General features: G+C 37.5%; 1 pseudogene; it reads right to left on the bottom strand.

Moving 5' to 3' along the window:
- Positions 1–1093: 1093 nt before the first annotated feature.
- On the bottom strand, positions 1094–1725 carry LOC150108738 (GTP-binding nuclear protein Ran pseudogene; annotated as a pseudogene).
- Positions 1726–12780: the final 11055 nt, after the last annotated feature.

Raw genomic sequence — 12780 nt, 5'->3', positions numbered from 1 at the left:
ATTTCAGGGAATTAAATTCTTGACGGAGTTCCGATGTGTCTTTTATCAATTTGTGCTGCCTGTCAGTTAATGCGTTAATGCTGGTTTTAATGTCTTTTACCGTTTGTAAGACTTCTTCGACTTTTGAATTATTAAATTGAACAAACTCTTCATATTCGCTAATTTTTTTTTGTTATTTCTTTATTCTGTTTATCAAATAGTTCTTGGACACGATCTACCAAGCTGGCTTTTATATTTTCTAAACCTTTTTTCTAGTAATAAATTTACGGATCTCAGATTATAAGACTCACCGGTATTTTTTTGTCTATTCAGTTCATCGTCCGATTCTGCCTCCGGCATAATAATCAGATGAGTCGTGGTTGCTGGCGTTTCTTTGTTCTCTCTACAGTTTAGGCACTTCCATTCTTCTCGTTTGGCAGTGGATTTGCGTTTCCAGGTTGTTTCTGAAAGTCCGGAACATGTAAAGTAAAGATTCCTATGGCATTTCCTGCAGGTTATATAACATTCATCGGACGGTAATTCCTTCTGACACTTGTTGCACTTCATGACTCACCTTTCTTCCTTTGGACAGCTGCAAAGATGGCGACGTCCTTTGTTCTATACTCGATAGCAACCGCGGTGTACGCTTCAATTTTTAGCACACTCAGATTTTGGACTCCACTTGGCCGATTTCGATGAATTATATGTCACTGTCTTCAGCATGACAAGTAGAGTTACTTTATGGCACTTTTAAATTAAAAACAGGGGTTAGAACCATTAAAACTATAAAAACAGGACCAGCGATACAACCATGCAACCACTTGTATGCCTAAACAGCGCCCTCAATTATAATAATAATAATAAAAACAATAAATAAACGTAAATAATAAAAATAATAATAACAATAAATAAACTTAAATAATAATAATAATAATAATAATAATAATAATAATAATAATAATAATAATAATAATAATAATAAATGATAATGAATACAAAAGGGTTAAATACAAAAATGATAAAATCGTGAACATTTTATATATAAAAAAAATCGAAGGTGAGGATTCCAGGGCATTCTGTAGCATACAAGAAACAAAATTACACAAAACAGCCACTAATCATAATCTTCATGAGGAAGCAATGTATTCTGGGCTTTTTTCATATCATTATCAAGCTTTGCTTGCCATTCTGGATCAGTAGTTATTTCTGGTGGGACAACAATTTGGATCACCAATAAGTTTTCTTGCTGACCAAAGGAAAGGCTTCTCAAAATTGTAGTTGCTTTAACACTGATATCACAATACTGCAGATTCTTTTTCTTTTGAAAAACAATAGTTTTTGCCTTGACTTTTCTGTCTTTAATATCGGCTTTGTTACCACAGTGAACTATAGGAATATTTTCACACACTCTCACTAGTTCTCGATTCCAGTATGGGATATTTTTCTTATGTTACACGTGATGTAACATCAAAAATGTGATTCCACACTGACCTTGGATATAATAGCCATCTCTAAGTCTAACTTTCCCTGGCCTGCATATCCCACACGTTGACCCTAACAGGACCACAATTTGTATGCAATACAAGTGGATGTACCTCAACTCCTAATATAGAAACATTTTTTCTCAAATTCTCCAGCTAAATGTCTTTTAACAAATGTTGTTTTGCCTGATCCACCATTACCAACTAATACACACATAAAAGTAGGAATACCATCATCCTGATCTGGATTTTGAGGTTGCATCATTCTGAATTTCAAATGTTGCAAACCCCCCCCCCCACTATATGGAGAAATGCACTTAAATATATTAACTTACAATGGAACTCATTAAATTCCTTTTCGAAATTGGATGAAAATAATAATAATAATAATAATAATAATAATAATAATAATAATAATAATAATAACAAAAACAATGACAAAATAAAAAAAAACGATTAAATAAAACAACAATAATACAGGGTGTCCCAAAATTCACGCAAGAAATAATTTTGATAGAAAACACAGGTTTTTATTTAAAAATTGTAATTTCTTATTGATTCATACAGTATACAGTATAGGGTTATGCATGGAATAGTATATCGGGTAAATGGCCTCCACGGCTTTGCTGGCACATACGCACTCTTTTGTCGAAATTTTCCATGACCGTTTTGCATAAATGTGGCTGAATTTCGTTGATACAGCGCTCAATTTCCTCCTTCAAGTCGTGGGCTTGTTGGCATAAACCTTAAACTTCAAAAAACCCCAAAGAAAAAAGTCCAACGGCGTTAAATCACATGATCTGGGCGGCCAATTCTGATCACCAAAACGGTAAATTACACGACCAGGAAATGACTCATGCAGTAATTGAATTGTTTCTCGGGCATGTGGCACCGTCTTGTTGAAACCACATGTCGTCCACATCCATATCTTGCAATTTAGGCACAAAAAACTGGATTATCATGTCGCGATAGCGAGCACCATTAACTGTTATTGCCTTACCAGCCGCATTTTCGAAGAAGAATGGACCGATGATGCCTCCAGCCCAAAATCCGCACCAAACAGTAACACGTTGTGGATGCATTTGTTTCTCAACAATCACTCGTGGATTTTCTGAACCCCAAATGCGACAATTTTGTCAATTAACGAAGCCATCAAGATTTATTATTATTATTATTATTATTATTATTATTATTATTATTATTATTATTATTATTATTATTATTATTATTATTATTATTATTATTATGCACCTTGATGGAATCTTAAAACTTCTTGTGAAAATCCACCATAGACAACATAAGTAAGAGGGCAGACAGTGAAACCTGCCAAAATATGCTGTATCTTTCAATTTCCTGTTGAAATTGAAAGGTGCAACATATAATTTCTCCTGATCTGAAAAGCAGCACTCTTCAACACTCCCTTTCTATCCTCATGAAATACATCATGCCCTTCTATTTATATTCCTGTCAGGATATCACTCTCATTCATTAATACAACGAATTAATACAACTGGTTTGTATTCCCTCATCCATGCTGCAGCATTCAAAGTCCCGTTGTCCTTTGCATCAAATGTTAAGCTCAGATTGGTTTTGCTAAGCCCAGTTTGTTAATCCTTCACTATTTCCATCGTCATTACTATTGTAATTCCACAGAGTGTGATGGCTGTTAAAATCGCCTATGTAAATAGTACGATGTGGAAATATGGGAATTACTTCAGCTGGCAGTTCTATGAGGAAAGACTTTTAGATGTTAACCACTGTGAGATCTTCAATTCTCATTATGATAATGTGTATATTCTGATTAATATGTGCTGATGTTAAGTGGGTATTCTCTATATTATTGCGTGCGCAAGTTGCAAAAGCTATAAGCTTGGTGATGTGTAGCTCCTAGTATATCGTATCCTGCAATTCTTCCTCTAGATTTCAATTGTTATTCATTATCTGTGTGTCTCTCTTGAATAATAGCTATATCTATATCATTTTCTCGAAGGATTTTTGAGATACTCGTATACCGACTTTTTATCAAAGCTGATTCCTTCATTGTCGAGTTGGAATATCCGAAAATTAGCACCCAGCTTTCTTTTCTTGTAGTCCGGAAAAGAACCGTTTGGTGATTGTATAGCTTGTGATTTCATGTCTCTGTATCCAGAGATCGTTAAGATAGATCTGGCTGCCAACAATAGCTCTAGCTAATTTAGTATTGCCCAGGGTGCACTAGGTGGAGGTGAGCTAGGAATACACCCCAACACTTTGCAACTGGGAACTATACAAAACTCATGTTAAAATGGTAAATTAAAGCAGTTGTTAACTTCCTGGAACAATCCCCATGTGGTGGATATACTATCAAATCCTATAGCCATATTGGCATCAAGTTAATTTTTTTATTTTTAATATTGATAATATTGATTTTATGCAGGGGAAATGTTCCTGCACTTGGCTGGAGGGGCCAGAACAAGTGGTTATCGCTGAAAGGTGAATAAATGCGTGGATAGTAGGGGTGTGAAGACTAAATGTTTTGCTTGGAGAGTTGTGAATGAGCGGAATGAGTTGCCAGAATCAGTTGTGAGTGCGTTGTCTGTTAATGAGTTCAAGGAAAGGTATGATAGACTGTGGGGATAGTTGGGGACAATGTACGGATGCCTTCTTGGGACTCGATGGAGGCACCCGTACATTAATAATAATAACTTTGGACTAGCTCTCTTTGATTGACTATGCGTGGAGGCTGGCTTCCCAACAGTCTTAAAAAGTGAGATACGGCTAAGCTGCTTCACATTCTTCCTTTTGGGATTAATTAGAAAGTGTAAATGAATAAAAGAAATCCGCGAGCGGATTTTTTTTATTCATTTACACTTTCTAATTTTCATTACAATATTCAGCACACATCATTTGCATTTTCTTAGCACTGCATAACAATTATGATTTGTTATGATTTGTATTCTGTACTGCTACCTTTTAGATCAACTCCATTCTATAATCGCGAGTATGTCTCGATATTTGCATACAATAAATTTTTTGAGTGCTTTTCAAATGAGGATGATAGATAATTTGTCACAAAGGGAAGTAAGAGGTTTTTCTTCTTGCACAATAGGCAAACTAGCCAGAAAACAGAAACGATTAACTGACATAATGCACTTGTCGAAGCCTGTGTAGCTCAGCGAAAGTGACGCATTCATCCTCTGTGCTTGACCGCCAGAATACATAAGTTTATGTCTGGTTTCCGACTACGGAAACGTTTTATAAGTCTTTCTTCGCCAGGTTCCTGAGTTAGTCGTTCTCTGGTAAGGATAAACATTTTTTTTTGTCCAGTAAACGCAAGAAAATCAACCGTAGAACTCACACTAGGCCATACCAAGAGATGGAAACGCTTGCCCAGTCTCTTCATCGGTTGCCGATTATAATTAGTGATTGTTTTGGGCCAGCTATCTCTGATTGGCTACAGGTAGAGATTGAACTGGTTACTCAGTCTCCAAAAGCTAAATGGGGTTAAAAGGCCTCGCCTACTCCCTTGGTGAAACTTATATCAAATGCACTAAGAAAAGGTGAACATACGGATGTCAGACAGCGCTTGTGTCTTATAAGTAGTGCAAGCTAAGGCTATTCCGATGCCGTGGATTTTCATACTTTCAAAATTTCAAAACTTTCAACGTTTAATCCGCTGTTTTTTTATTTATTTCTGAGAAATTAATGTGTATAGTTATTAATGCCTTCGTTTCACATTATCCTATGTCAGAGAGTTGTACGATTACTCGATCATTCATGTTTTCATGGTTTAAAGTTTCACTGGACTATCTGTTACTATTCCTATAACTGACCATACACATAAACACAAATGCACCTTGCTGGGAAACATCTATTCACTGTCTAACTCAAATAAAAGAGAAAAATGAGAAGCTCGTTAAATATAACTAGTTTCTTATTTTTCTCTTTTATACCTGTTACCTCCGTGTTCGATAAAGTTCTTCCCCAATGTTCTCTAAGGACTAGACCAGATTATTGGTTCCTTGTGTCTTCTTGACCTACACCCTAGAGTGATGTACTGTGGGCGTCACAACCGCTTGTGTTGGATTGGTAAAAAATACAGTGTAAACGAAGAGTCCTAATGCCTGCTATTCATTAAAAGGAATAATAGGAGCTCATTTAGCACCAACTTTCTGATGTCTATGAGCAGTTAGTTTTTACCCTTCAAGCATGTATCTATTAATATATCAGAACTTTTCAGGAGAGAATGTCAGACAACTGTTCTCACGTCATTATCCCTTACCCTATATATTATTGTCTAAATGTTGTAAGTTCTGTAATCCATTTTCTTCATATCCAAGATGAAAAATCCCAGTTTTATGGAATGAAAACCCTCCCTGCCTTACCAGAGATCAATTAACTAGCGAACCAGTCAAAGAACGGTCCACAAAAAGTTCTTCTAGTTGGCAAATAGAATCGAACTCAACATGTCTTTCTTTTGGAGGTCCAGTGCTATAAATGGAAATACCATCTCTGCAGGCACCTAAAAAAAAAGAAAAGGAAAATTCGTAAATGCCTTTTTGATCTTTCAAAGGGTGTTAGGCTAGGCCGTTTTAGCCCTAAGTTTTGAAAATCAGTAGACAGCAGCCCTTTGCCAACAGTGTTCTCGCTGGTAGTCGAATTCAAGAAAACTATTCTAAATCTTGACTTGTATATTATGCCTCAGTAGTGTAATTGGAAGAATAACCAAACTTTTTGTCCTTTGATTGGAAGTGACCTAATCTTGATTCAGTTTGTGACGAGTGGAATTTATATGTAGGCTTTTACGACTGAAGGTGAGTTAGCCAATCTCATATATGGATAGCAGGTTTTTTCTCCTGGAAACTAGTATTTTATCTTGCATAAAATGGGTTTTTCCCGGAAACTGTTTTTTCATCCTACCAATAAACAAATCAGCCATGAGAACATATACACACAATTGACAGACAAAAACATACTATTTTTTGTGATGATATGGGATAGATGGCATTAATAGTAGTAGAGTTGTTGTGTGTAATTGAAGAATTAAGTAGTAGTGGAAACGGCGAGATGTGTGTGGGTAGCAGAATAGAGTACCCTCCTGCGATGAGTCCTTGGAGGTCATTGAAATAATAATGATAATGATGATGATGATCAGCTAACGCCTCTTTTTATTCCCGTATATAGGGAGTAGGCGAGGCCGTTTAACCCTATCTAACTTTTGGAGAGTGAGTGGGCAGTTCAATCTCCACTGGTACCCAATCAGAAATAGCTGGCCCAAGATTATCACTAATTAAGCGGCACGCAGTGAAGAGAGTCGGCTTAATAAGTGCCGCCATCTCGTGGTCTCTAACCCTAACACTCGTATTTAATGTCTGAAATAATGTGGGTTGTACGGTCTATTTTCTTAAATTTACAGGACGAAAAACCCGAGTTTCCGGGAGAAAAAACCCGCTTGCCTGTGCCAGAGATCGACTAACTCAGGAACCGGTCGAAAAAAGGCTTAGAAAAATTTCTTAATTGAAATGGGGGTTCAATCTCCACCGGAAGCCAATCAGAGACAGCTGATTCATGACCATTAGTAATTACAAGTGGCAATTAATGAAGAGACTGGCAAACAAGTGCTGACATCTCTCTATACTTGATCCTAACAGAATATGTTATTGTCTAAAATGGCGTGGATTTTAACAACCTTAATAGCTTATTAATTTTATTTGTTAAGCTGTTTCCTAACAGCTCTAGACAGCGCTTATTAACTGTTGCTAAAGAAAAATAACAGGGAGAACGCTATTCATACTTTAAATAGAATGGGTAAAACTCTTTAGCCATGACTTACGTTTGGAAATCGGTAGTCAGCAGGTCTTAATCTTTTGTCGTTCGCCGGTAATTGAATTCATGGCAGCTGAGGATTTCGAGACTTCATGACAAGGCTATGTAGACAACTGCTGTTATGTTGTACTCATAAGTCCTACATGATATATTATCAGGTAGGAGTTCAGTCAGTAATGAAGATGCCTTTGGATAGAAAGAACTGAGTTCGCCATCCCTGGGTTTCTTGAAAATACTAAACTCCATATTTTATTCAATTCATTCTCTTCTGCCAGCCTCGTCTTACTTACATACATATTTTTTTTGGGAATGACAGAAGAAGTGGTAGAAGAGAGGGAAGTACTACTAATGATATCAGATGACTGTTCAGCTAGTCCAGCTAGGACAGAAACGTAAGAAAACAATAATAATAACAATGTCTCATGTAGCGGTGAGTTCGAGGCTACCTGGTGTGAAGAAGTTAGCCTAAAAAAATGAAATATATGGCAGGGTGATGCGACAGACCTGGTGGTTCAGTTGCAGTGGACGAAGAAATGCATCTCCAATTTAGACTTTTGGGTACTAAATGAGATCATTAAGGGTGACTTTAATTATCCAAACATTGATTGGGTAGAAGAGAAATCTCATGACAATATTGAAGAGGAATTTATTGAACTGTTGTGAGACAACAATCTCAAGCAGCATGTGAAAGAAGAATCTCTAGCTCAAGGAGTGTTAGATTTGTTCATAGCATTAGAAGGAATTTCTGTTAAGAATATGCACTAACTATTTTACCAGCAGCTGGTGAGAGCGATCACGTTTATAGTGAAATGAATGTGCAAACGTATTAAGCAAGAGATCCAAAAGATGATGTGGAAAGAATATTGTGAGAATATGAATGAGAGGAGTTATGAAATATATAAAACTCAGGCCAGAAATATAATGAGTGTTGTGCGGAAAGCTAAATTTGAGTATGAAAAGAAATTGGCTATGCAAGATAAAGGCAATCGAAAAGTATTTTATCGTTATGCTGCAAGCAACAGCAAGAAAGAATGAATGTGGAAAAATAACTTTATTGCATACAGATGATACTCTAGTGTCAATAGCTAATGAGATTGTTCAATTAATGAGTGCTCACTTTGCTAGGATATATCAACCAGGTGTAGGTATACATGGTGCACAGTGTTACTGATAGATTGGATGAAGAGTTACAGATGCATGAAAATGAGGTTAAAGAGTTGTTGAATAAACTGGATATGAATTTGACAATCGGGACAGATGGCATATCATTATCTTTGCTAAAGGAATGTTGAACCAAACTGGCTAGGTGTTTCACATGTTTGTATAACTTGAATCTCAGCTCAAGAATGAAAGATATGTATGATAGTTCTATTGTACAAGGTGGTGCAAAAACTGATCTGTGCCGATCTATCAATATCTCTGGTGTGGTAGTGAAGATTTTAGAGAGTTGGTAAGAACTTGCATACAGAAATGGTTATATAAACAAGCTATACACTGCAAGTAGCAACATGGGTTTACTAAAGAAAGTTCATGTTTTAGTAATTTGCTCATACTTTATAACGATGTTACGGGAGGAGTTAATAAAGAGAATGGATACACTATGATAATGTTGGATTTTTCTAAGACATTCGTTAGGACACAACACGAAAGGCTGTTGCATCAACTGGAGAATATGCGACTGGAATATAAACTCTTGACTTTGTTTGGTGGATGGTTGACAGACAAATATTAGAAAGTGGTATACAGTGGGTGTGAATCTGCCAGATTTAAAGTGACCAGTGGTGTAATTCAGGGTTCAGTCCTTTAGCCACTGTTGTTCAGTCTATATATTAATGACATTAGGAAAGGGTCTAACAGAAGATATGCAATTGTTTGCTGATAATATAAAGATAGGTAGGGCAATCCGGGATGCTGCTGATATCCAGCAATTTCAAAATGATTTGAATACGCTGGAAATTTGAGAAAACAAAGACGGCTAATAGTTTAAATTTAGTGAGTGTATATTTATGTACTTGGGGTTATGCTACAGGTAACTGATGGGGCTAGGAATCTTGGCATAATAGTTGATAAGAATTTGAAGTTCAAATGTCACTACCAAGAGTTTGCAAATACAACTTGGAAGATAATTGCGATATTGAAGCGAACCTTGACATTTAAGGATAAGGAGGTCATTTTGCCTCTTTATAAGGCCTTGATAAGACCGCGCCGGATTTTTGTGTTCACATAGGGTCTCAAGGGTTCCAGGGGGATAAAGAAGCTATGGAATGGGTACAAAGAAGATTTACAACAGGGGAGTATGCTGGTCTTGAAATTCACGCTTCCTTTTGTTATCATTCAGGGAGTGAGAGGTGTGATTGAAGTCTAATTAGCAGAATAATGAATTACTGACCATTTAAAAATATTTAGAAATTTATGTACATTTAATCATACAAATACAACATTTATTTTACAAATGATATTCTTTCGTTTTCCATTTAGCTACTTGAATACAAATTCTACCCTACGGTTCTTCTTTATGAACTGGTCAATAACATCATCATAAAAAGTTGGTTGTAACTTAATTTTCCCAAGCAACATGCACACTTGTCAAAGCTGGCTGAAGCTCACTGGCTAGAGCTACTTTGACTGCATATGGCCTGTGTTTAAGACGACGTGAAGGGAGCGGAAATGGCTATGCACACGCATGAAATCACAGTGCTGCAGCAAGGACCTGGAAGCTCCTACAACCGAGCAAGCCAAGGTAGCTTTGACTATACGAGTAAGCATCGGCCTTCGATACACAACATAAAGTTAAAGCTCAATCATTGCCACTCGAGCATAAGATGTCTTCTGTCTACAAAAATAAAAGCCTAAATGGAATGCTTATAAATGCATGCATTTATTAACAAATAAATATTACTGCTTTCTCAAGTAATGAGCTTGCACAGCAAGCATGGAGAATTCTATCCTGAGTTACAAAGATTATTTCTGCAGTGCCGTATTTATGCATAGGTGCACGAGGGTCTAGCTAGCACTCCCGAAAAATTAGGGCTAATTAAGGGCCCAAACAATGAGGAGGACCCCAGAGCACTCTAGCGTTGAGGACCTGCCAGCTCTGGGAAAAGTGTAAGTACGATCCTGCATATCCGAATTATGCGATTTAGATTGAAGACAGATTGCGAGTATGGGGATTACAGACTCTGGAATAGCAGAAAGAGGGAGGGGGAGTGATATGATTGAGGTTTATAAACGTTTGAATGGATGTTATATGATATTGTCATGAAATTTTTCGTTATACAGAGAATGGGGAGAGAACACGGGTCATCCATGGAAGGTTGGTTCCCAGTGAAGAAAGGGATAATGCTAAGTTTTTCTTTCACAGAGCAGTAAGTTAGTGAAATAGTTTGCCTTTAGGAACAGTGAGTGCATATGCGAATAAATTTAAGAGAAGGTATGTCAGCTGGTTTGGGTGATTTATAGCCTCCCTCGATGAGTCCTTGACTTCCTGGAGTCAGATAATAATAATAATAATAATAATAATAATTAGTATTGTGTGATACCTCCAAGGAGTCCAATATCCATATGCTTAGTATTTTGGATGTAATCGACACAATTAATTCTTTCAATGTTTCTCCATTATTCCCAATACTTCTGGATTCGTAAATAAACATAACAATCCTCTGTCTCCAAATTTTATTATTATTATTATTATATTACACCTCCAGGGAGTCCAAAGACTCATCAAGGGAGGGCATCTACTCTACAACTCATCGTCTCACTACTCCACCAACCTTCATCACCTAACACCAGCGCTAACTACCACTTTCACAGACAATCACAAATATTCATGCCCACGGCGGGATTCGAACCCGCAACTTTTTGGCTGGAGAGCGGATACGCTAACCACTCGGCCAACCAGGCCGGCAAAAATTTCCTCTAGTCGCCAATTAGATTCGAAAGCAAGCCTTCCTTCGTGCGGTCAAGCACCATGGAGTGCAAACGTCACATTCACTGAGCTACACAGGCTCTCATTGGAATTTATGGCATTTATATATATTAAAACTCCCAATATCTTCAGCTATTCGAATTTACCTATTTGAATTACCGGGCTGGTAAGTATGACAAGCTTAGGAGTGTGCTTGGCTGCCATGGCATGTAAAACTGCAAGGGCTGGATGTTGGTAGTGCATGGGAGGTGTTTAAGAAGTGTTTGCAGGAGGCAATGGTTGACTGTATACCAAGAGTCCGAATAATAAATCAAGTAGGGGTTAAATGGATGAGTAACACCATCAAGCGTGAGCTGCAAAAAAAGAAACAATTGTGGAGAGACTTTAAGGAGAAAGGTGACTTGCAGGTACAGGAACAGTATAAAGCTCAGGCTAGAAAGGTAACAAGGGTGGTAAGAAAAGCAAAAGCGGAATATGAAAGAATATTGGCATGCAGGCTAAAGAGAATCCCAAACAGTTTTTTCAATATGTTGCAAGTAAAAGGAAAAACGTTCGTAGCAGAACGATTTTCAAAAATGCTGAGGGTAGGGAGGTAACTGAATCAGTCGATATAGTGGAATTACTGAGCGAGCACTTTGCAAGAGTATATCATCCAGGTGGTGACATTGCAGGAATGGAAGAACCAACAGCTCATACTGGCATTGTAATGAATGAAGTAGAGGTAACTAGTCTATTACAGAACCTCAATGTCAATACATTGTATACCAGGATGTTATACAATGTATTGACACTGAGGTTCTGTAATTGGATGGTATACCAGCCAATCCCACAGATTGGATGGTATACCAGCTCGTGTCGTACGTGAAGCGGCTAAAGAATTGTCAGTGCCCTTGACCATTTTGTTTAATTTGAGCCTCGGGTCTGGGTCAGTCCCAAGGGGGTGAAAAGAGGGGAAAATAGTTCCACTGCATAAGGTGGTTCCAAGGCTGCTGTTGAAAATTATTCACCAATTAGGATAACAGGAATCGTTATCAAGGTCTTGGAGAAAATAATCAAGAGGAAATTCAAGATTGGATAGATGAAAATGGGATACAGTATCGGGGACAGCATGGTTTTGTGAAGGGTAGGTCATGCCTCAGTAACTTGCTCACGTATTATAACACAGTGACGGATGAACTGGATAAGGGTAATGGGTTTACAGTGATTCTACTGGACCTTGCTAAGGCCTTTGACTGGATATCACATGGAATTCTAATCAGTAAAATGTAGCATATGGGGATGGATATAGGATTGGTGAGATGGATAGGAAAGTTGTTGATGGAGAGATATCAGAGAGTGGTTTATTCAGGAGTAGAGTCCAATAGACGGCCTGTGACTAGTAGTTTGCCACAAGGATCTGTTCTTGGACCACTGCTGTTTAATTTGTTCATTAATGATATAGGAGAGGATCTGAGAGGAACAGTTCATTTGTTCATGGATGTTGCCCTACCCAACTTTGCATCATACCTCCAATCTATCCAAATCATCCTGCAAAATTTTGCAGGATGATTTGGATAGATTGGAGGTATGGGCTAAGGAGAATGGATGTCA

The sequence above is a fragment of the Typopeltis vanoorti genome, chromosome 3 (genome assembly GCF_054136105.1).
Source record: "Typopeltis vanoorti isolate ZY-2024b chromosome 3, IOZ_Tvanoo_1.0, whole genome shotgun sequence".
NCBI classification, from domain to species: Eukaryota; Metazoa; Arthropoda; class Arachnida; order Uropygi; family Thelyphonidae; genus Typopeltis; species Typopeltis vanoorti.
Note: the sequence above shows the minus strand (reverse complement) of the source record. Positions and strands in the feature narration are given on the sequence as shown.